This window comes from Schistocerca nitens, chromosome 12 (genome assembly GCF_023898315.1).
Source record: "Schistocerca nitens isolate TAMUIC-IGC-003100 chromosome 12, iqSchNite1.1, whole genome shotgun sequence".
Classification (NCBI taxonomy): domain Eukaryota; kingdom Metazoa; phylum Arthropoda; class Insecta; order Orthoptera; family Acrididae; genus Schistocerca; species Schistocerca nitens.
This window is the reverse complement of record NC_064625.1, coordinates 199,352,744-199,378,427: the sequence shown is the minus strand read 5'-3', so window position 1 is coordinate 199,378,427 and position 25,684 is coordinate 199,352,744.

Below are 25,684 nucleotides of genomic sequence, written 5' to 3'. Positions count from 1 at the left end.
CTTCATCCGACTTGTTCCAAGGGTCTATTGCTGCCTCGGGCACCTTATGGTCGTTCTCCTGTGAGTCTAGTTTTTCGAATCCGACGCAAAACTGACAGTGAGTTGTAACGTTCAGAGCCTGTTAATGACGATGGAACACACAAATTGCGTCGCGATTCAATACATCGTCCTTCATCCGACTTGTTCCAAGGGTCTATTGCTGCCTCGGGCAGCTTATGGTCGTTCTCCTGTGAGTCTAGTTTTTCGAATCCGACGCAAAACTGACAGTTAATTGTAATGTTCAGAGCCTGTTAATGACGATGGAACACACAAATTGCGTCGCGATTCAATATATCGTCCTTCATCCGACTTGTTCCAAGGGTCTATTGCTGCCTCGGGCAGCTTATGGTCGTTCTCCTGTGAGTCTAGTTTTTCGAATCCGACGCAAAACTGACAGTGAGTTGTAACGTTCAGAGCCTGTTAATGACGATGGAACACACAAATTGCGTCGCGATTCAATACATCGTCCTTCATCCGACTTGTTCCAAGGGTCTATTGCTGCCTCGGGCACCTTATGGTCGTTCTCCTGTGAGTCTAGTTTTTCGAATCCGACGCAAAACTGACAGTTAATTGTAATGTTCAGAGCCTGTTAATGACGATGGAACACACAAATTGCGTCGCGATTCAATATATCGTCCTCCAGCCGACTTGTCTCCAAGGGTCTATTGCTGTCTCGGGCACCTTATGGTCGTTCTCCTGTGAGTCTAGTTTTTCGAATGCGATGCAAAAGTGACAGTTAATTGTAACGTTCAGAGCCTGTTAATGACGACGGAACACACAAATTGCGTCGCGATTCAATACATTGTCCTCCAGCCGAATTGTCTCCAAGGGTCTATAGCTGCCTCAGGCACCTTATGGTCGTTCTCCTGTGAGTCTAGTTTTTCGAATCCGACGCAAAACTAACAGTTAATTGTAACGTTCAGAGCCTCTTAATGACGATGGAACACACAAATTGCGTCGCGATTCAATACATCGTCCTCCAGCCGACTTGTCTCCGAGGGTGTAGTGCTTCCTCGGGCACCTTATGGTCGTTCTTCTGTGAGTCTAGATTTTCGAATCCGACGCAAAACTGACAGTTAATTGTAATGTTCAGAGCCTCTTAATGACGATGGAACAAACAAGTTGCGTCGCGAATCAATACATCGTCCTCCAGCCGAATTGTCTCCAAGGGTCTAGTGCTGCCTCGGGCACTTTATGGTCGTTCTCCTGTGAGTCTAGTTTTTCGAATCCGGCGCAAAACTGACAGTTAATTGTAACGTTCAGAGCCTCTTAATGACGATGGAACACACAAATTGCGTCGCGATTCAATACATGGTCCTACAGCCGACTTGTCTCCAATTGTCTATAGCTGCCTCGGGCACCTTTTCGTCGTTCTCCTGTGAGTCCAGTTTTTCGAATCCAACAAAACTGACAATTAATTGTAACGTTCACGGCCTGTTAATGACGATGGAACACACAAATTGCTTCGCGACTCAATACATCGTCCTCGAGCCGACTTGTGTCCAAGAGTCTAGTGCTGCCTCGGGCACTTTATGGTCGTTCTTCTGTGAGTCCAGGTTTTCGAATCCGACGTAAAACTGACAGTTATTTGTAAGGTTCAGAGCCTGTTAATGACGATGGAACACACAAATTGCGTCGCGATTCAAGACATCGTCCTCCAGCCGACTTGTCTCCGAGGTAGTATTGCTGCCCCGGGCACCTTTTGGTCGTTCTCCTATGAGTCTAGTTTTTCGAATCCGGCGCAAAACTGATAGTTAATTGTAACGTTCAGAGCCTCTTAATGACGATGGAACACACAAATTGCGTCGCGATTCAATACATCGTCCTACAGCCGACTTGTCTCCATGGGTCTAGTACTGCCTCGGGCACCTTATGGTCGTTCTCCTGTGAGTCTAGATTTTCATATCCGACGCAAAACTGACAGTGAATTGTAACGTTCAGAGCCCCTTAATGATGATGGAATTGCGTCGCGATTTAATACATCGTCCTCCAGCAGAATTGTCTCCAAGGGTCTATTGCTGCCTCGGGCACCTTATGGACGTTCTCCTGTGAGTCTAGTTTTTCGAATCCGACGCAAAACTGACAGTTAACTGTACCGTCCAGAGCGTGTTAAAGACGATGGGACACACAAATTGCGTCGCGACTCAATACATTGTCCTCCAGCCCACTTGTCTCAGAGGTACTATTGCTGCCCCGGGCACCTTTTGGTCGTTCTCCTATGAGTCTAGTTTATCGAATCCGGCGCAAAACTGACAGTTAATTGTAACGTTCAGAGCCTCTTAATGACGATGGAACACACAATTTGCGTCGCGATTCAATGCATCGTCCTCCAGCCGACTTGCCTCCAAGGGTCTAGTGCTGCCTCGGGCACCTTATCGTCGTTCTTCTGTGAGTCTAGATTTTCGAATCCGTCGCAAAACTGACAGTTAATTGTAATGTTCAGAGCCTCTTAATGACGATGGAACACACAAGTTGCGTCGCGAATCAATACATCGTCCTCCAGCCGAATTGTCTCCAAGGGTCTAGTGCTGCCTCGGGCACCTTATGGTCGTTCTCCTGTGAGTCTAGTTTTTCGAATCCGGCGCAAAACTGACAGTTAATTGTAACGTTCAGAGCCTGTTAATGACGATGGAACACACAAATTGCGTCGCGATTCAATACATCGTCCTACAGCCGACTTGTCTCCGAGGTAATATTGCTGCCCCGGGCACCTTTTGGTCGTTCTCCTATGAGTCTAGTTTTTCGAATCCGGCGCAAAACTGACAGTTAATTATAACGTTCAGAGCCTGTTAATGACGATGGAACACACAAATTGCGTCGCGATTCAATACATCGTCCTCCAGCCGACTTGTCTCCAAGGGTCTATTGCTGCCTCGGGCACCTTATGGTCGTTCTCCTGTGAGTCTAGTTTTTCGAATGCGATGCAAAACTGACAGTTAATTGTAACGTTCAGAGCCTTTTAATGACGATGGAACACGCAAATTGCGTCGCGATTCAATACATTGTCCTCCAGCCGACTTGTCTCCAAGGGTCTAGTGCTGCCTCGGGCACCTTATGGTCGTTCTTATGTGAGTCCAGATTTTCGAATCCGACGCAAAACTGACAGTTAATTGTAACGTTCAGGGCCTCTTAATGACGATGGAACACACAAATTGCGTCGCGATTCAGTACATCGTCCTCCAGCCGACTTGTCTCCGAGGGTCTAGTGCTGCCTCGGGCACCTTATGGTCGTTCTTCTGTGAGTCTAGATTTTCGAATCCGACGCAAAACTGACAGTTAATTGTAAGTTTCAGAGCCTGTTAATGACGATGGAACACACAAATTGCGTCGCGATTCAATACATCGTCCTCCAGCCGACCTGTCTCCAAGGGTCTATAGCTGCCTCGGGCACCTTATGGTCGTTCTCCTGTGAGTCTAGTTTTTCGAATCCGACGCAAAACTGACAGTGAGTTGTAACGTTCAGAGACTGTTAATGACGATGGAACACACAAATTGCGTCGCGATTCAATACATCGTCCTTCATCCGACTTGTCTCCAAGGGTCTATTGCTGCCTCGGGCACCTTATGGTCGTTCTCCTGTGAGTCTAGTTTTTCGAATCCGACGCAAAACTGACAGTTAATTGTAATGTTCAGAGCCTGTTAATGACGATGGAACACACAAATTGCGTCGCGATTCAATACATCGTCCTCCAGCCGACTTGTCTCCAAGGGTCTATTGCTGTCTCGGGCACCTTATGGTCGTTCTCCTGTGAGTCTAGTTTTTCGAATGCGATGCAAAACTGACAGTTAATTGTAACGTTCAGAGCCTGTTAATGACGACGGAACACACAAATTGCGTCGCGATTCAATACATTGTCCTCCAGCCGAATTGTCTCCAAGGGTCTATAGCTGCCTCAGGCACCTTATGGTCGTTCTCCTGTGAGTCTAGTTTTTCGAATCCGACGCAAAACTGACAGTTAATTGTAACGTTCAGAGCCTCTTAATGACGATGGAACACACAAATTGCGTCGCGATTCAATACATCGTCCTCCAGCCGACTTGTCTCCGAGGCTCTAGTGCTGCCTCGGGCACCTTATGGTCGTTCTTCTGTGAGTCTAGATTTTCGAATCCGACGCAAAACTGACAGTGAATTGTAACGTTCAGAGCCTGTTAATGACGATGGAACACACAAATTGCGTCGCGATTCAATACATCGTCTTTCATCCGACTTGTCTCCAAGGGTCTATTGCTGCCTAGGGCACCTTATGGTCGTTCTCCTGTGAGTCTAGTTTTTCGAATCCGACGCAAAACTGACAGTTAATTGTAATGTTCAGAGCCTGTTAATGACGATGGAACACACAAATTGCGTCGCGATTCAATACATCGTCCTCCAGCCGACTTGTCTCCAAGGGTCTAGTGCTGCCTCGGGCACCTTATGGTCGTTCTTCTGTGAGTCCAGGTTTTCGAATCCGACGTAAAACTGACAGTTAATTGTAAGGTTCAGATCCTGTTAATGACGATGGAACACACAAATTGCGTCGCGATTCAATACATCGTCCTCCAGCCGACTTGTCTCCGAGGTAGTATTGTTGCCCCGGGCACCTTTTGGTCGTTCTCCTGTGAGTGTAGTTTTTCGAATCCGACGCAAAACTGACAGTTAATTGTAAGTTTCAGAGCCTCTTAATGACGATGGAGCACACAAATTGCGTCAAGATTCAATACATCGTCCTCCAGCCGACCTGTCTCCAAGGGTCTATAGCTGCCTCGGGCAGCTTTTGGTCGTTCTCCTGTGAGTCTAGTTTTTCGAATCCGACGCAAAACTGACAGTGAGTTGTAACGTTCAGAGACTGTTAATGACGATGGAACACACAAATTGCGTCGCGATTCAATACATCGTCCTTCATCCGACTTGTCTCCAAGGGTCTATTGCTGCCTGGGGCACCTTATGGTCGTTCTCCTGTGAGTCTAGTTTTTCGCATCCGACGCAAAACTGACAGTTGATTGTAATGTTCAGAGCCTGTTAATGACGATGGAACACACAAATTGCGTCGCGATTCAATATATCGTACTCCAGCCGACTTGTCTCCAAGGGTCTATTGCTGTCTCGGGCACCTTATGGTCGTTCTCCTGTGAGTCTAGTTTTTCGAATGCGATGCAAAACTGACAGTTAATTGTAATGTTCAGAGCCTCTTAATGACGATGGAACAAACAAGTTGCGTCGCGAATCAATACATCGTCCTCCAGCCGAATTGTCTCCAAGGGTCTAGTGCTGCCTCGGGCACTTTATGGTCGTTCTCCTGTGAGTCTAGTTTTTCGAATCCGGCGCAAAACTGACAGTTAATTGTAACGTTCAGAGCCTCTTAATGACGATGGAACAGACAAATTGCGTCGCGATTCAATACATGGTCCTACAGCCGACTTGTCTCCAATTGTCTATAGCTGCCTCGGGCACCTTATGGTCGTTCTCCTGTGAGTCCAGTTTTTCGAATCCAACAAAACTGACAATTAATTGTAACGTTCAGAGCCTGTTAATGACGATGGAACACACAAATTGCTTCGCGACTCAATACATCGTCCTCCAGCCGACTTGTCTCCAAGGGTCTATTGCTGTCTCGGGCACCTTATGGTCGTTCTCCTGTGAGTCTAGTTTTTCGAATGCGATGCAAAAGTGACAGTTAATTGTAACGTTCAGAGCCTGTTAATGACGACGGAACACACAAATTGCGTCGCGATTCAATACATTGTCCTCCAGCCGAATTGTCTCCAAGGGTCTATAGCTGCCTCAGGCACCTTATGGTCGTTCTCCTGTGAGTCTAGTTTTTCGAATCCGACGCAAAACTAACAGTTAATTGTAACGTTCAGAGCCTCTTAATGACGATGGAACACACAAATTGCGTCGCGATTCAATACATCGTCCTCCAGCCGACTTGTCTCCGAGGGTGTAGTGCTTCCTCGGGCACCTTATGGTCGTTCTTCTGTGAGTCTAGATTTTCGAATCCGACGCAAAACTGACAGTTAATTGTAATGTTCAGAGCCTCTTAATGACGATGGAACAAACAAGTTGCGTCGCGAATCAATTCATCGTCCTCCAGCCGAATTGTCTCCAAGGGTCTAGTGCTGCCTCGGGCACTTTATGGTCGTTCTCCTGTGAGTCTAGTTTTTCGAATCCGGCGCAAAACTGACAGTTAATTGTAACGTTCAGAGCCTCTTAATGACGATGGAACACACAAATTGCGTCGCGATTCAATACATGGTCCTACAGCCGACTTGTCTCCAATTGTCTATAGCTGCCTCGGGCACCTTATCGTCGTTCTCCTGTGAGTCCAGTTTTTCGAATCCAACAAAACTGACAATTAATTGTAACGTTCAGGGCCTGTTAATGACGATGGAACACACAAATTGCTTCGCGACTCAATACATCGTCCTCCAGCCGACTTGTCTCCAAGGGTCTAGTGCTGCCTCGGGCACTTTATGGTCGTTCTTCTGTGAGTCCAGGTTTTCGAATCCGACGTAAAACTGACAGTTAATTGTAAGGTTCAGAGCCTGTTAATGACGATGGAACACACAAATTGCGTCGCGATTCAATACATCGTCCTCCAGCCGAGTTGTCTCCGAGGTAGTATTGCTGCCCCGGGCACCTTTTGGTCGTTCTCCTATGAGTCTAGTTTTTCGAATCCGGCGCAAAACTGATAGTTAATTGTAACGTTCAGAGCCTCTTAATGACGATGGAACACACAAATTGCGTCGCGATTCAATACATCGTCCTACAGCCGACTTGTCTCCATGGGTCTAGTACTGCCTCGGGCACCTTATGGTCGTTCTCCTGTGAGTCTAGATTTTCATATCCGACGCAAAACTGACAGTGAATTGTAACGTTCAGAGCCCCTTAATGATGATGGAATTGCGTCGCGATTTAATACATCGTCCTCCAGCAGAATTGTCTCCAAGGGTCTATTGCTGCCTCGGGCACCTTATGGACGTTCTCCTGTGAGTCTAGTTTTTCGAATCCGACGCAAAACTGACAGTTAACTGTACCGTCCAGGGCGTGTTAAAGACGATGGGACACACAAATTGCGTCGCGACTCAATACATTGTCCTCCAGCCCACTTGTCTCAGAGGTACTATTGCTGCCCCGGGCACCTTTTGGTCGTTCTCCTATGAGTCTAGTTTATCGAATCCGGCGCAAAACTGACAGTTAATTGTAACGTTCAGAGCCTCTTAATGACGATGGAACACACAATTTGCGTCGCGATTCAATGCATCGTCCTCCAGCCGACTTGCCTCCAAGGGTCTAGTGCTGCCTCGGGCACTTTATCGTCGTTCTTCTGTGAGTCTAGATTTTCGAATCCGTCGCAAAACTGACAGTTAATTGTAATGTTCAGAGCCTCTTAATGACGATGGAACACACAAGTTGCGTCGCGAATCAATACATCGTCCTCCAGCCGAATTGTCTCCAAGGGTCTAGTGCTGCCTCGGGCACCTTATGGTCGTTCTCCTGTGAGTCTAGTTTTTCGAATCCGGCGCAAAACTGACAGTTAATTGTAACGTTCAGAGCCTGTTAATGACGATGGAACACACAAATTGCGTCGCGATTCAATACATCGTCCTACAGCCGACTTGTCTCCAATTGTCTATAGCTGCCTCAGGCACCGTATCGTCGTTCTCCTGTGAGTCCAGTTTTTCGTATCCAACAAAACTGACAATTAATTGTAACGTTCAGAGCCTGTTAATGACGATGGAACACACAAATTGCTTCGCGACTCAATACATCGTCCTCCAGCCGACTTGTCTCCGAGGTAATATTGCTGCCCCGGGCACCTTTTGGTCGTTCTCCTATGAGTCTAGTTTTTCGAATCCGGCGCAAAACTGACAGTTAATTATAACGTTCAGAGCCTGTTAATGACGATGGAACACACAAATTGCGTCGCGATTCAATACATCGTCCTCCAGCCGACTTGTCTCCAAGGGTCTATTGCTGCCTCGGGCACCTTATGGTCGTTCTCCTGTGAGTCTAGTTTTTCGAATGCGATGCAAAACTGACAGTTAATTGTAACGTTCAGTGCCTTTTAATGACGATGGAACACACAAATTGCGTCGCGATTCAATACATTGTCCTCCAGCCGACTTGTCTCCAAGGGTCTAGTGCTGCCTCGGGCACCTTATGGTCGTTCTTATGTGAGTCCAGATTTTCGAATCCGACGCAAAACTGACAGTTAATTGTAACGTTCAGAGCCTCTTAATGACGATGGAACACACAAATTGCGTCGCGATTCAGTACATCGTCCTCCAGCCGACTTGTCTCCGAGGGTCTAGTGCTGCCTCGGGCACCTTATGGTCGTTCTTCTGTGAGTCTAGATTTTCGAATCCGACGCAAAACTGACAGTTAATTGTAAGTTTCAGAGCCTGTTAATGACGATGGAACACACAAATTGCGTCGCGATTCAATACATCGTCCTCCAGCCGACCTGTCTCCAAGGGTCTATAGCTGCCTCGGGCACCTTATGGTCGTTCTCCTGTGAGTCTAGTTTTTCGAATCCGACGCAAAACTGACAGTGAGTTGTAACGTTCAGAGCCTGTTAATGACGATGGAACACACAAATTGCGTCGCGATTCAATACATCGTCCTTCATCCGACTTGTCTCCAAGGGTCTATTGCTGCCTGGGGCACCTTATGGTCGTTCTCCTGTGAGTCTAGTTTTTCGCATCCGACGCAAAACTGACAGTTGATTGTAATGTTCAGAGCCTGTTAATGACGATGGAACACACAAATTGCGTCGCGATTCAATATATCGTACTCCAGCCGACTTGTCTCCAAGGGTCTATTGCTGTCTCGGGCACCTTATGGTCGTTCTCCTGTGAGTCTAGTTTTTCGAATGCGATGCAAAACTGACAGTTAATTGTAATGTTCAGAGCCTCTTAATGACGATGGAACAAACAAGTTGCGTCGCGAATCAATACATCGTCCTCCAGCCGAATTGTCTCCAAGGGTCTAGTGCTGCCTCGGGCACTTTATGGTCGTTCTCCTGTGAGTCTAGTTTTTCGAATCCGGCGCAAAACTGACAGTTAATTGTAACGTTCATAGCCTCTTAATGACGATGGAACACACAAATTGCGTCGCGATTCAATACATGGTCCTACAGCCGACTTGTCTCCAATTGTCTATAGCTGCCTCGGGCACCTTATCGTCGTTCTCCTGTGAGTCCAGTTTTTCGAATCCAACAAAACTGACAATTAATTGTAACGTTCAGGGCCTGTTAATGACGATGGAACACACAAATTGCTTCGCGACTCAATACATCGTCCTCCAGCCGACTTGTCTCCAAGGGTCTATTGCTGTCTCGGGCACCTTATGGTCGTTCTCCTGTGAGTCTAGTTTTTCGAATGCGATGCAAAAGTGACAGTTAATTGTAACGTTCAGAGCCTGTTAATGATGACGGAACACACAAATTGCGTCGCGATTCAATACATTGTCCTCCAGCCGAATTGTCTCCAAGGGTCTATAGCTGCCTCAGGCACCTTATGGTCGTTCTCCTGTGAGTCTAGTTTTTCGAATCCGACGCAAAACTAACAGTTAATTGTAACGTTCAGAGCCTCTTAATGACGATGGAACACACAAATTGCGTCGCGATTCAATACATCGTCCTCCAGCCGACTTGTCTCCGAGGGTGTAGTGCTTCCTCGGGCACCTTATGGTCGTTCTTCTGTGAGTCTAGATTTTCGAATCCGACGCAAAACTGACAGTTAATTGTAATGTTCAGAGCCTCTTAATGACGATGGAACAAACAAGTTGCGTCGCGAATCAATACATCGTCCTCCAGCCGAATTGTCTCCAAGGGTCTAGTGCTGCCTCGGGCACTTTATGGTCGTTCTCCTGTGAGTCTAGTTTTTCGAATCCGGCGCAAAACTGACAGTTAATTGTAACGTTCAGAGCCTCTTAATGACGATGGAACACACAAATTGCGTCGCGATTCAATACATGGTCCTACAGCCGACTTGTCTCCAATTGTCTATAGCTGCCTCGGGCACCTTATCGTCGTTCTCCTGTGAGTCCAGGTTTTCGAATCCGACGTAAAACTGACAGTTAATTGTAAGGTTCAGAGCCTGTTAATGACGATGGAACACACAAATTGCGTCGCGATTCAATACATCGTCCTCCAGCCGACTTGTCTCCGAGGTAGTATTGCTGCCCCGGGCACCTTTTGGTCGATCTCCTATGAGTCTAGTTTTTCGAATCCGGCGCAAAACTGACAGTTAATTCTAACGTTCAGAGCCTGTTAATGACGATGGAACACACAAATTGCGTCGCGATTCAATACATCGTCCTCCAGCCGAGTTGTCTCCGAGGTAGTATTGCTGCCCCGGGCACCATTTGGTCGTTCTCCTATGAGTCTAGTTTTTCGAATCCGGCGCAAAACTGATAGTTAATTGTAACGTTCAGAGCCTCTTAATGACGATGGAACACACAAATTGCGTCGCGATTCAATACATCGTCCTACAGCCGACTTGTCTCCAAGGGTCTAGTACTGCCTCGGGCACCTTATGGTCGTTCTCCTGTGAGTCTAGATTTTCATATCCGACGCAAAACTGACAGTGAATTGTAACGTTCAGAGCCCCTTAATGATGATGGAATTGCGTCGCGATTTAATACATCGTCCTCCAGCAGAATTGTCTCCAAGGGTCTATTGCTGCCTCGGGCACCTTATGGACGTTCTCCTGTGAGTCTAGTTTTTCGAATCCGACGCAAAACTGACAGTTAACTGTACCGTCCAGAGCGTGTTAAAGACGATGGGACACACAAATTGCGTCGCGACTCAATACATTGTCCTCCAGCCCACTTGTCTCAGAGGTACTATTGCTGCCCCGGGCACCTTTTGGTCGTTCTCCTATGAGTCTAGTTTATCGAATCCGGCGCAAAACTGACAGTTAATTGTAACGTTCAGAGCCTCTTAATGACGATGGAACACACAATTTGCGTCGCGATTCAATGCATCGTCCTCCAGCCGACTTGCCTCCAAGGGTCTAGTGCTGCCTCGGGCACCTTATCGTCGTTCTTCTGTGAGTCTAGATTTTCGAATCCGTCGCAAAACTGACAGTTAATTGTAATGTTCAGAGCCTCTTAATGACGATGGAACACACAAGTTGCGTCGCGAATCAATACATCGTCCTCCAGCCGAATTGTCTCCAAGGGTCTAGTGCTGCCTCGGGCACCTTATGGTCGTTCTCCTGTGAGTCTAGTTTTTCGAATCCGGCGCAAAACTGACAGTTAATTGTAACGTTCAGAGCCTGTTAATGACGATGGAACACACAAATTGCGTCGCGATTCAATACATCGTCCTACAGCCGACTTGTCTCCAATTGTCTATAGCTGCCTCAGGCACCGTATCGTCGTTCTCCTGTGAGTCCAGTTTTTCGAATCCAACAAAACTGACAATTAATTGTAACGTTCAGAGCCTGTTAATGACGATGGAACACACAAATTGCTTCGCGACTCAATACATCGTCCTCCAGCCGACTTGTCTCCGAGGTAATATTGCTGCCCCGGGCACCTTTTGGTCGTTCTCCTATGAGTCTAGTTTTTCGAATCCGGCGCAAAACTGACAGTTAATTATAACGTTCAGAGCCTGTTAATGACGATGGAACACACAAATTGCGTCGCGATTCAATACATCGTCCTCCAGCCGACTTGTCTCCAAGGGTCTATTGCTGCCTCGGGCACCTTATGGTCGTTCTCCTGTGAGTCTAGTTTTTCGAATGCGATGCAAAACTGACAGTTAATTGTAACGTTCAGAGCCTTTTAATGACGATGGAACACACAAATTGCGTCGCGATTCAATACATTGTCCTCCAGCCGACTTGTCTCCAAGGGTCTAGTGCTGCCTCGGGCACCTTATGGTCGTTCTTATGTGAGTCCAGATTTTCGAATCCGACGCAAAACTGACAGTTAATTGTAACGTTCAGAGCCTCTTAATGACGATGGAACACACAAATTGCGTCGCGATTCAGTACATCGTCCTCCAGCCGACTTGTCTCCGAGGGTCTAGTGCTGCCTCGGGCACCTTATGGTCGTTCTTCTGTGAGTCTAGATTTTCGAATCCGACGCAAAACTGACAGTTAATTGTAAGTTTCAGAGCCTGTTAATGACGATGGAACACACAAATTGCGTCGCGATTCAATACATCGTCCTCCATCCGACCTGTCTCCAAGGGTCTATTGCTGCCTCGGGCACCTTATGGTCGTTCTCCTGTGAGTCTAGTTTTTCGAATCCGACGCAAAACTGACAGTTAATTGTAATGTTCAGAGCCTGTTAATGACGATGGAACACACAAATTGCGTCGCGATTCAATACATCGTCCTCCAGCCGACTTGTCTCCAAGGGTCTAGTGCTGCCTCGGGCACCTTATGGTCGTTCTTCTGTGAGTCCAGGTTTTCGAATCCGACGTAAAAATGACAGTTAATTGTAAGGTTCAGATCCTGTTAATGACGATGGAACACACAAATTGCGTCGCGATTCAATACATCGTCCTCCAGCCGACTTGTCTCCGAGGTAGTATTGTTGCCCCGGGCACCTTTTGGTCGTTCTCCTGTGAGTGTAGTTTTTCGAATCCGACGCAAAACTGACAGTTAATTGTAAGTTTCAGAGCCTCTTAATGACGATGGAGCACACAAATTGCGTCAAGATTCAATACATTGTCCTCCAGCCGACCTGTCTCCAAGGGTCTATAGCTGCCTCGGGCAGCTTATGGTCGTTCTCCTGTGAGTCTAGTTTTTCGAATCCGACGCAAAACTGACAGTGAGTTGTAACGTTCAGAGACTGTTAATGACGATGGAACACACAAATTGCGTCGCGATTCAATACATCGTCCTTCATCCGACTTGTCTCCAAGGGTCTATTGCTGCCTGGGGCACCTTATGGTCGTTCTCCTGTGAGTCTAGTTTTTCGCATCCGACGCAAAACTGACAGTTGATTGTAATGTTCAGAGCCTGTTAATGACGATGGAACACACAAATTGCGTCGCGATTCAATATATCGTACTCCAGCCGACTTGTCTCCAAGGGTCTATTGCTGTCTCGGGCACCTTATGGTCGTTCTCCTGTGAGTCTAGTTTTTCGAATGCGATGCAAAACTGACAGTTAATTGTAACGTTCAGAGCCTGTTAATGACGACGGAACACACAAATTGCGTCGCGATTCAATACATTGTCCTCCAGCCGAATTGTCTCCAAGGGTCTATAGCTGCCTCAGGCACCTTATGGTCGTTCTCCTCTGAGTCTAGTTTTTCGAATGCGACGCAAAACTAACAGTTAATTGTAACGTTCAGAGCCTCTTAATGACGATGGAACACACAAATTGCGTCGCGATTCAATACAACGGCCTCCAGCCGACTTGTCTCCGAGGGTCTAGTGCTGACTCGGGCACCTTATGGTCGTTCTTCTGTAAGTCTAGATTTCGAATCCGACGCAAAACTGACAGTTAATTGTAAGTTTCAGAGCCTGTTAATGACGATGGAACACACAAATTGCGTCGCGATTCAATACATCGTCCTCCAGCCGACTTGTCTCCGAGGTAGTATTGCTGCCCCGGGCACCTTTTGGTCGTTCTCCTATGAGTCTAGTTTTTCGAATCCGGCGCAAAACTGACAGTTAATTCTAACATTCAGAGCCTGTTAATGACGATGGAACACACAAATTGCGTCGCGATTCAATACATTGTCCTCCAGCCGAGTTGTCTCCGAGGTAGTATTGCTGCCCCGGGCACCTTTTGGTCGTTCACCTATGAGTCTAGTTTTTCGAATCCGGCGCAAAACTGACAGTTAATTGTAACGTTCAGAGCCTCTTAATGACGATGGAACACACAAATTGCGTCGCGATTCAATACATCGTCCTCCAGCCGACCTGTCTCCAAGGGTCTATAGCTGCCTCGGGCAGCTTATGGTCGTTCTCCTGTGAGTCTAGTTTTTCGAATCCGACGCAAACCTCACAGTTAATTGGAATGTTCAGAGCCTGTTAATGACGATGGAACACACAAATTGCGTCGCGATTCAATATATCGTCCTCCAGCCGACTTGTCTCCAAGGGTCTATTGCTGTCTCGGGCACCTTATGGTCGTTCTCCTGTGAGTCTAGTTTTTCGAATCCGACGCAAAACTGACAGTTAATTGTAACGTTCAGAGCCTGTTAATGACGATGGAACACACAAATTGCGTCGCGATTCAATACATTGTCCTACAGCCGAATTGTCTCCAAGGGTCCATAGCTGCCTGAGGCACCTTATGGTCGTTCTCCTGTGAGTCTAGTTTTTCGAATCCGACGCAAAACTGACAGTTAATTGTAACGTTCAGAGCCTGTTAATGACGATGGAACACACAAATTGCGTCGCGATTCAATACATCGTCCTCCAGCCGACTTGTCTCCGAGGGTCTAGTGCTGCCTCGGGCACCTTATGGTCGTTCTCCTGTGAGTCTAAATTTTCGAATCCGACGCAAAACTGACAGTTAATTGTAATGTTCAGAGCCTGTTAATGACGATGGAACACTCAAATTGCGTCGCGATTCAATACATCGTCCTCCAGCCGACTTGTTTCCGAGGGTCTAGTGCTGCCTCGGGCACCTTATGGTCGTTCTTCTGTGAGTCTAGATTTTCGAATCCGACGCAAAAATGACAGTTAATTGTAAGTTTCAGAGCCTCTTAAAGACGATGGAACACACAAATTGCGTCGCGATTCAATACATCGTCCTCCAGCCGACCTGTCTCCAAGGGTCTATAGCTGCCTCGGGCAGCTTATGGTCGTTCTCCTGTGAGTCTAGTTTTTCGAATCCGACGCAAAACTGACAGTGAGTTGTAACGTTCAGAGCCTGTTAATGACGATGGAACACACAAATTGCGTCGCGATTCAATACATCGTCCTTCATCCGACTTGTCTCCAAGGGTCTATTGCTGCCTCGGGCACCTTATGGTCGTTCTCCTGTGAGTCTAGTTTTTCGAATCCGACGCAAACCTCACAATTAATTGTAATGTTAAGAGCCTGTTAATGACGATGGAACACACAAATTGCGTCGCGATTCAATATATCGTCCTCCAGCCGACTTGTCTCCAAGGGTCTATTGCTGTCTCGGGCACCTTACGGTCGTTCTCCTGTGTGTCTAGTTTTTCGAATCCGACGCAAAACTGACAGTTAATTGTAACGTTCAGAGCCTCTTAATGACGATGGAACACACAAATTGCGTCGCGATTCAATACATCGTCCTCCAGCCGACTTGTCTCCGAGGGTCTAGTGCTGCCTCGGGCACCTAATGGTCGTTCTTCTGTGAGTCTAGATTTTCGAATCCGACGCAAAAATGACAGTTAATTGTAAGTTTCAGAGCCTCTTAATGACGATGGAACACACAAATTGCGTCGCGATTCAATACATCGTCCTCCAGCCGACCTGTCTCCGAGGGTCTATAGCTGCCTCGGGCAGCTTGTGGTCGTTCTCCTGTGAGTCTAGATTTCGAATCCGACGCAAAACTGACAGTGAGTTGTAACGTTCAGAGCCTCAGACACCTTATGGTCGTTCTCCTGTGAGTCTAGTTTTTCGAATCCGACGCAAAACTAATAGTTAATTGTAACGTTCAGAGCCTCTTAATGACGATGGAACGCACAAATAGCGTCGCGATTAATTACATCGTCCTCCAGCCGACTTGTCTCCAAGGGTCTATTGCTGTCTCGGGCACCTTACGGTCGTTCTGCTGTGAGTCTAGTTTTTCGAATCCGACGCAAAACTGACAGTTAATTGTAACGTTCAGAGCTTCTTAATGACGATGGAACACACAAATTGCGTCGCGATTCAATACATCGTCCTCCAGCCGACTTGTCTCCGAGGGTCTAGTGCTGCCTCGGGCAACTTATGGTCGTTCTTCTGTGAGTCTAGATTTTCGAATCCGACGCAAAAATGACAGTTAATTGTAAGTTTCAGAGCCGCTTAATGACGATGGAACACACAAATTGCGTCGCGATTCAATACATCGTCCTCCAGCCGACCTGTCTCCGAGGGTCTATAGCTGCCTCGGGCAGCTTGTGGTCGTTCTCCTGTGAGTCTAGATTTCGAATCCGACGCAAAACTGACAGTGAGTTGTAACGTTCAGAGCCTCAGGCACCTTATGGTCGTTCTCCTGTGAGTCTAGTTTTTCGAATCCGACGCAAAACTGACAGTGAGTTGTAACGTTCAGAGCCTGTTAATGACGATGGAACACACAAATTGCGTCGCGATTCAATACATCGTCCTTCATCCGACTTGTCTCCAAGGGTCTATTGCTGCCTCGGGCACCTTATGGTCGTTCTCCTGTGAGTCTAGTTTTTCGAATCCGACGCAAACCTCACAGTTAATTGTAATGTTCAGAGCCTGTTAATGACGATGGAACACACAAATTGCGTCGCGATTCAATATATCGTCCTCCAGCCGACTTGTCTCCAAGGGTCTATTGCTGTCTCGGGCACCTTATGGTCGTTCTCCTGTGAGTCTAGTTCTTCGAATGCGATGCAAAACTGACAGTTAATTGTAACGTTCAGAGCCTGTTAATGACGATGGAACACACAAATTGCGTCGCGATTCAATACATTGTCCTACAGCCGAATTGTCTCCAAGGGTCTATAGCTGCCTCAGGCACCTTATGGTCGTTCTCCTGTGAGTCTAGTTTTTCGAATCCGACGCAAAACTGACAGTTAATTGTAACGTTCAGAGCCTCTTAATGACGATGGAACACACAAATTGCGTCGCGACTCAATACATCGTCCTCCAGCCGACTTATCTCCGAGGGTCTAGTGCTGCCTCGGGCACCTTATGGTCGTTCTTCTGTGAGTCTAGATTTTCGAATCCGACGCAAAAATGACAGTTAATTGTAAGTTTCAGAGCCTCTTAATGACGATGGAACACACAAATTGCGTCGCGATTCAATACATCGTCCTCCAGCCGACCTGTCTCCGAGGGTCTATAGCTGCCTCGGGCAGCTTATGGTCGTTCTCCTGTGAGTCAAGATTTCGAATCCGACGTAAAACTGACAGTGAGTTGTAACGTTCAGAGCCTGTTAATGACGATGGAACACACAAATTGCGTCGCGATTCAATACATCGTCCTTCATCCGACTTGTCTCCAAGGGTCTATTGCTGCCTCGGGCACCTTATGGACGTTCTACTGTGAGTCTAAATTTTCGAATCCGACGCAAAACTGACAGTTAATTGTAATGTTCAGAGCCTGTTAATGACGATGGAACACACAAATTGCGTCGCGATTCAATACATCGTCCTCCAGCCGACTTGTTTCCGAGGGTCTAGTGCTGCCTCGGGCACCTAATGGTCGTTCTTCTGTGAGTCTAGATTTTCGAATCCGACGCAAAAATGACAGTTAATTGTAAGTTTCAGAGCCTCTTAATGACGATGGAACACACAAATTGCGTCGCGATTCAATACGTCGTCCTCCAGCCGACCTGTCTCCAAGGGTCTATAGCTGCCTCGGGCAGCTTATGGTCGTTCTCCTGTGAGTCTAGTTTTTCGAATCCGACGCAAAACTGACAGTGAGTTGTAACGTTCAGAGCCTGTTAATGACGATGGAACACACAAATTGCGTCGCGATTCAATACACCGTCCTTCATCCGACTTGTCTCCAAGGGTCTATTGCTGCCTCGGGCACCTTATGGTCGTTCTCCTGTGAGTCTAGTTTTTCGAATCCGACGCAAAACTGACAGTTAATTCTAATGTTCAGAGCCTGTTAATTACGATGGAACACACAAATTGCGTCGCGATTCAATATATCGTCCTCCAGCCGACTTGTCTCCAAGGGTCTATTGCTGTCTCGGGCACCTTATGGTCGTTCTCCTGTGAGTCTAGTTTTTCGAAAGTGATGCAAAACTGACAGTTAATTGTAACGTTCAGAGCCTGTTAATGACGACGGAACACACAAATTGCGTCGCGATTCAATACATTGTCCTACAGCCGAATTGTCTCCAAGGGTCTATAGCTGCCTCAGGCACCTTATGGTCGTTCTCCTGTGAGTCTAGTTTTTCGAATCCGACGCAAAACTGACAGTTAATTGTAACGTTCAGAGCCTCTTAATGACGATGGAACACACAAATTGCGTCGCGATTCAATACATCGTCCTCCAGCCGACTTGTCTCCGAGGGTCTAGTGCTGCCTCGGGCACCTTATGGTCGTTCTTCTGTGAGTCTAGATTTTCGTATCCGACGCAAAAATGACAGTTAATTGTAAGTTTCAGAGCCTCTTAATGACGATGAAACACACAAATTGCGTCGCGATTCAATACATCGTCCTCCATCCGACCTGTCTCCGAGGGTCTATAGCTGCCTCGGGCAGATTATGGTCGTTCTCCTGTGAGTCTAGATTTCCAATCCGACGCAAAACTTACAGTGAGTTGTAACGTTCAGAGCCTGTTAATGACGATGGAACACACAAATTGCGTCGCGATTCAATACATCGTCCTCCAGCCGACTTGTCTCCGAGGGTCTAGTGCTGCCTCGGGCACCTTATGGTCGTTCTCCTGTGAGTCTAAATTTTCGAATCCGACGCAAAACTGACAGTTAATTGTAATGTTCAGAGCCTGTTAATGACGATGGAACACTCAAATTGCGTCGCGATTCAATACATCGTCCTCCAGCCGACTTGTTTCCGAGGGTCTAGTGCTGCCTCGGGCACCTTATGGTCGTTCTTCTGTGAGTCTAGATTTTCGAATCCGACGCAAAAATGACAGTTAATTGTAAGTTTCAGAGCCTCTTAAAGACGATGGAACACACAAATTGCGTCGCGATTCAATACATCGTCGTCCAGCCGACCTGTCTCCAAGGGTCTATAGCTGCCTCGGGCAGCTTATGGTCGTTCTCTTGTGAGTCTAGTTTTTCGAATCCGACGCAAAACTGACAGTGAGTTGTAACGTTCAGAGCCTGTTAATGACGATGGAACACACAAATTGCGTCGCGATTCAATACATCGTCCTTCATCCGACTTGTCTCCAAGGGTCTATTGCTGCCTCGGGCACCTTATGGTCGTTCTCCTGTGAGTCTAGTTTTTCGAATCCGACGCAAACCTCACAATTAATTGTAATGTTAAGAGCCTGTTAATGACGATGGAACACACAAATTGCGTCGCGATTCAATATATCGTCCTCCAGCCGACTTGCCTCCAAGGGTCTATTGCTGTCTCGGGCACCTTACGGTCGTTCTCCTGTGAGTCTAGTTTTTCGAATCCGACGCAAAACTGACAGTTAATTGTAACGTTCAGAGCCTCTTAATGACGATGGAACACACAAATTGCGTCGCGATTCAATACATCGTCCTCCAGCCGACTTGTCTCCGAGGGTCTAGTGCTGCCTCGGGCACCTTATGGTCGTTCTTCTGTGATTCTAGATTTTCGAATCCGACGCAAAAATGACAGTTAATTGTAAGTTTCAGAGCCTCTTAATGACGATGGAACACACAAATTGCGTCGCGATTCAATACATCGTCCTCCAGCCGACCTGTCTCCGAGGGTCTATAGCTGCCTCGGGCAGCTTATGGTCGTTCTCCTGTGAGTCTAGATTTCGAATCCGACGCAAAACTGACAGTGAGTTGTAACGTTCAGAGCCTCAGGCACCTTATGGTCGTTCTCCTGTGAGTCTAGTTTTTCGAATCCGACGCAAAACTGACAGTGAGTTGTAACGTTCAGAGCCTGTTAATGACGATGGAACACACTAATTGCGTCGCGATTCAATACATCGTCCTTCATCCGACTTCTCTCCAAGGGTCTAGTGCTGCCTCGGGCACCTTATGGTCGTTCTCCTGTGAGTCTAGTTTTTCGAATCCGACGCAAAACTGACAGTGAGTTGTAACGTTCAGAGCCTGTTAATGACGATGGAACACACAAATTGCGTCGCGATTCAATACATCGTCCTTCATCCGACTTGTCTCCAAGGGTCTATTGCTGCCTCGGGCACCTTATGGTCGTTCTCCTGTGAGTCTAGTTTTTCGAATCCGACGCAAACCTCACAATTAATTGTAATGTTAAGAGCCTGTTAATGACGATGGAACACACAAATTGCGTCGCGATTCAATATATCGTCCTCCAGCCGACTTGCCTCCAAGGGTCTATTGCTGTCTCGGGCACCTTACGGTCGTTCTCCTGTGAGTCTAGTTTTTCGAATCCGACGCAAAACTGACAGTTAATTGTAACGTTCAGAGCCTCTTAATGACGATGGAACACACAAATTTCGTCGCGATTCAATACATCGTCCTCCAGCCGACTTGTCTCCGAGGGTCTAGTGCTGCCTCGGGCACCGTATGGTCGTTCTTCTGTGAGTCTAGATTTTCGAATCCGACGCAAAAATGACAGTTAATTGTAAGTTTCAGAGCCTCTTAATGACGATGGAACACACAAATTGCGTCGCGATTCAATACATCGTCCTCCAGCCGACCTGTCTCCGAGGGTCTATAGCTGCCTCGGGCAGCTTATGTTCGTTCTCCTGTGAGTCTAGATTTCGAATCCGACGCAAAACTGACAGTGAGTTGTAACGTTCAGAGCCTCAGGCACCTTATGGTCGTTCTCCTGTGAGTCTAGTTTTTCGAATCCGACGCAAAACTAATAGTTAATTGTAACGTTCAGAGCCTCTTAATGTCGATGGAACGCACAAATTGCGTCGCGATTAATTACATCGTCCTCCAGCCGACTTGTCTCCAAGGGTCTATTGCTGTCTCGGGCACCTTACGGTCGTTCTCCTGTGAGTCTAGTTTTTAGAATCCGACGCAAAACTGACAGTTAATTGTAACGTTCAGAGCCTCTTAATGACGATGGAACACACAAATTGCGTCGCGATTCAATACATCGTCCTCCAGCCGACTTGTCTCCGAGGGTCTAGTGCTGCCTCGGGCACCTTATGGTCGTTCTTCTGTGAGTCTAGATTTTCGAATCCGACGCAAAAATGACAGTTAATTGTAAGTTTCAGAGCCTCTTAATGACGATGGAACACACAAATTGCGTCGCGATTCAATACATCGTCCTCCAGCCGACCTGTCTCCGAGGGTCTATAGCTGCCTCGGGCAGCTTATGGTCGTTCTCCTGTGAGTCTAGTTTTTCGAATGCGATGCAAAACTGACAGTTAATTGTAACGTTCAGAGCCTGTTAATGACGATGGAACACACAAATTGCGTCGCGATTCAATACATTGTCCTACAGCCGAATTGTCTCCAAGGGTCTATAGCTGCCTCAGGCACCTTATGGTCGTTCTCCTGTGAGTCTAGTTTTTCGAATCCGACGCAAAACTGACAGTGAGTTGTAACGTTCAGAGTCTCAGGCACCTTATGGTCGTTCTCCTGTGAGTCTAGTTTTTCGAATCCGACGCAAAACTGACAGTGAGTTGTAACGTTCAGAGCCTGTTAATGACGATGGAACACACAAATTGCGTCGCGATTCAATACATCGTCCGTCATCCGACTTGTCTCCAAGGGTCTATTGCTGCCTCGGGCACCTTATGGTCGTTCTCCTGTGAGTCTAGTTTTTCGAATCCGACGCAAACCTCACAGTTAATTGTAATGTTCAGAGCCTGTTAATGACGATGGAACACACAAATTGCGTCGCGATTCAATATATCGTCCTCCAGCCGACTTGTCTCCAAGGGTCTACTGCTGTCTCGGGCACCTTACGGTCGTTCTCCTGTGAGTCTAGTTTTTCGAATGCGATGCAAAACTGACAGTTAATTGTAACGTTCAGAGCCTGTTAATGACGATGGAACACACAAATTGCGTCGCGATTCAATACATTGTCCTACAGCCGAATTGTCTCCAAGGGTCTATAGCTGCCTCAGGCACCTTATGGTCGTTCTCCTGTGAGTCTAGTTTTTCGAATCCGACGCAAAACTGACAGTTAATTGTAACGTTCAGAGCCTCTTAATGACGATGGAACACACAAATTGCGTCGCGATTCAATACATCGTCCTCCAGCCGACTTATCTCCGAGGGTCTAGTGCTGCCTCGGGCACCTTATGGTCGTTCTTCTGTGAGTCTAGATTTTCGAATCCGACGCAAAAATGACAGTTAATTGTAAGTTTCAGAGCCTCTTAATGACGATGGAACACACAAATTGCGTCGCGATTCAATACATCGTCCTCCAGCCGACCTGTCTCCGAGGGTCTATAGCTGCCTCGGGCAGCTTATGGTCGTTCTCCTGTGAGTCTAGATTTCGAATCCGACGCAAAACTGACAGTGAGTTGTAACGTTCAGAGTCTCAGGCACCTTATGGTCGTTCTCCTGTGAGTCTAGTTTTTCGAATCCGACGCAAAACTGACAGTGAGTTGTAACGTTCAGAGCCTGTTAATGACGATGGAACACACAAATTGCGTCGCGATTCAATACATCGTCCTTCATCCGACTTGTCTCCAAGGGTCTATTGCTGCCTCGGGCACCTTATGGTCGTTCTCCTGTGAGTCTAGTTTTTCGAATCCGACGCAAACCTCACAGTTAATTGTAATGTTCAGAGCCTGTTAATGACGATGGAACACACAAATTGCGTCGCGATTCAATATATCGTCCTCCAGCCGACTTGTCTCCAAGGGTCTATTGCTGCCAAGGGCACCTTATGGTCGTTCTCCTGTGAGTCTAAATTTTCGAATCCGACGCAAAACTGACAGTTAATTGTAATGTTCAGAGCCTGTTAATGACGATGGAACACACAAATTGCGTCGCGATTCAATACATCGTCCTCCAGCCGACTTGTTTCCGAGGGTCTAGTGCTGCCTCGGGCACCTTATGGTCGTTCTTCTGTGAGTCTAGATTTTCGAATCCGACGCAAAAATGACAGTTAATTGTAAGTTTCAGATCCTGTTAATGACGATGGAACACACAAATTGCGTCGCGATTCAATACGTCGTCCTCCAGCCGACCTGTCTCCAAGGGTCTATAGCTGCCTCGGGCAGCTTATGGTCGTTCTCCTGTGAGTCTAGTTTTTCGAATCCGACGCAAAACTGACAGTGAGTTGTAACGTTCAGAGCCTGTTAATGACGATGGAACACACAAATTGCGTCGCGATTCAAACACCGTCCTTCATCCGACTTGTCTCCAAGGGTCTATTGCTGCCTCGGGCACCTTATGGTCGTTCTCCTGTGAGTCTAGTTTCTCGAATCCGACGCAAAACTGACAGTTAATTCTAATGTTCAGAGCCTGTTAATTACGATGAAACACACAAATTGCGTCGCGATTCAATATATCGTCCTCCAGCCGACTTGTCTCCAAGGGTCTATTGCTGTCTCTGGCACCTTATGGTCGTTCTCCTGTGAGTCTAGTTTTTCGAATGCGATGCAAAACTGACAGTTAATTGTAACGTTCAGAGCCTGTTAATGACGACGGAACACACAAATTGCGTCGCGATTCAATACATCGTCCTCCAGCCGACTTGTCTCCGAGGGTCTAGTGCTGCCTCGGGCACCTTATGGTCGTTCTTCTGTGAGTCTAGATTTTCGAATCCGACGCAAAACTGACAGTTAATTGTAAGTTTCAGAGCCTCTTAATGACGATGCAACACACAAATTGCGTCGCGATTCAATACATCGTCCTCCAGCCGACATGTCTCCAAGGGTCTAGTGCTGCCTCGGGCACCTTATGGTCGTTCTTCTGTGAGTCCAGATTTTCGAATCCGACGTAAAACTGACAGTTAATTGTAAGTTTCAGAGCCTGTTAATGACGATGGAACACACAAATTGCGTCGCGATTCAATACATCGTCCTCCAGTCGACTTGTCCCCGAGGTAGTATTGCTGCCCCGGGCACCTTTTGGTCGTTCTCCTGTGAGTGTAGTTTTTCGAATCCGACGCAGAACTGACAGTTAATTGTAACGTTCAGAGCCTGTTAAAGACGATGGGACACACAAATTGCGTCGCGACTCAATACATCGTCCTCCAGCCGACTTGTCTCAGAGGTACTATTGCTGCCCCGGGCACCTTTTGGTCGTTCTCCTATGAGTCTAGTTTATCGAATCCGGCGCAAAACTGACAGTTAATTGTAACGTTCAGAGCCTCTTAATGAAGATGGAACACACAAATTGCGTCGCGATTCAATATATCGTCCTCCAGCCGACTTGTCTCCAAGGGTCTATTGCTGCCTCGGGCACATTATGGTCGTTCTCCTGTGAGTCTAGTTTTTCGAATCCGACGCAAACCTCACAGTTAATAGTAATGTTCAGAGCCTGTTAATGACGATGGAACACACAAATTGCGTCGCGATTCAATACATCGTCCTCCAGCCGACTTGTTTCCGAGGGTCTAGTGCTGCCTCGGGCACCTTGTGGTCGTTCTTCTGTGAGTCTAGATTTTCGAATCCGACGCAAAACTGACAGTTAATTGTAAGGTTCAGAGGCTTTTAATGATGATGGAACACACAAGTTGCGTCGCGAATCAATACATCGTCCTACAGCCGACTTGTCTCCAATTGTCTATAGCTGCCTCGGGCAACTTATCGTCGTTCTCCTGTGAGTTCAGTTTTTCGAATCCAACAAAACTGACAATTTATTGTAACGTTCAGAGCCTGTTAATGACGATGGAACACACAAATTGCTTCGCGATTCAATAAATCGTCCTCCAGCCGTCTTTTCTCTGAGGTAGTATTGCTACCCCGGGCACCTTTTGGTCGTTCTCCTATGAGTCTAGTTTTACGAATCCGGCGCAAAACTGACAGTCAATTGTAACGTTCAGAGCCTGTTAATGACGATGGAACACACAAATTGCGTCGCGATTCAATACATCGTCCTCCAGCCGACTTGTCCCCAAGGGTCTATTGCTGCCTCGGGCACCTTATGGTCTTTCTCCTGTGAGTCTAGTTTTTCGAATGCGATGCAAAACTGACAGTTAATTGTAACGTTCAGAGCCTGTTAATGACGATGGAACACACAAATGGCGTCGCGATTCAATACATCGTCCTCCAGCCGACTTGTCTCCAAGGGTCTAGTGCTGCCTCGTGCACCTTATGGTCGTTCTCCTGTGAGTCTAGTTTTTCGAATCCGACGCAAAACTGACAGTTAATTGTAATGTTCAGAGCCTGTTAATGACGATGGAACACACAAATTGCGTCGCGATTCAATACATCGTCCTTCATCCGACTTGTCTCCAAGGGTCTATTGCTGCCTCGGGCACCTTATGGTCGTTCTCCTGTGAGTCTAGTTTTTCGAATCCGACGCAAAGCTGACAGTTAATTGTAATGTTCAGAGCCTGTTAATGACGATGGAACACACAAATTGCGTCGCGATTCAATATATCGTCCTCCAGCCGACTTGTCTCCAAGGGTCTGTTGCTGTCTCGGGCACCTTATGGTCGTTCTCCTGTGAGTCTAGTTTTTCGAATGCGATGCAAAACTGACAGTTAATTGTAACGTTCAGAGCCTGTTAATGACGACGGAACACACAAATTGCGTCGCGATTCAATACATTGTCCTCCAGCCGAATTGTCTCCAAGGGTCTATAGCTGCCTCAGGCACCTTATGGTCGTTCTTCTGTGAGTCTAGATTTTCGAATCCGACGCAAAACTGACAGTTAATTGTAAGTTTCAGAGCATCTTGATGACGATGGAACACACAAATTGCGTCGCGATTCAATACATCGTCCTCCAGCAGACCTGTCTCCAAGGGTCTATAGCTGCCTCGGGCACCTTGTGGTCGTTCTCCTGTGAGTCTAG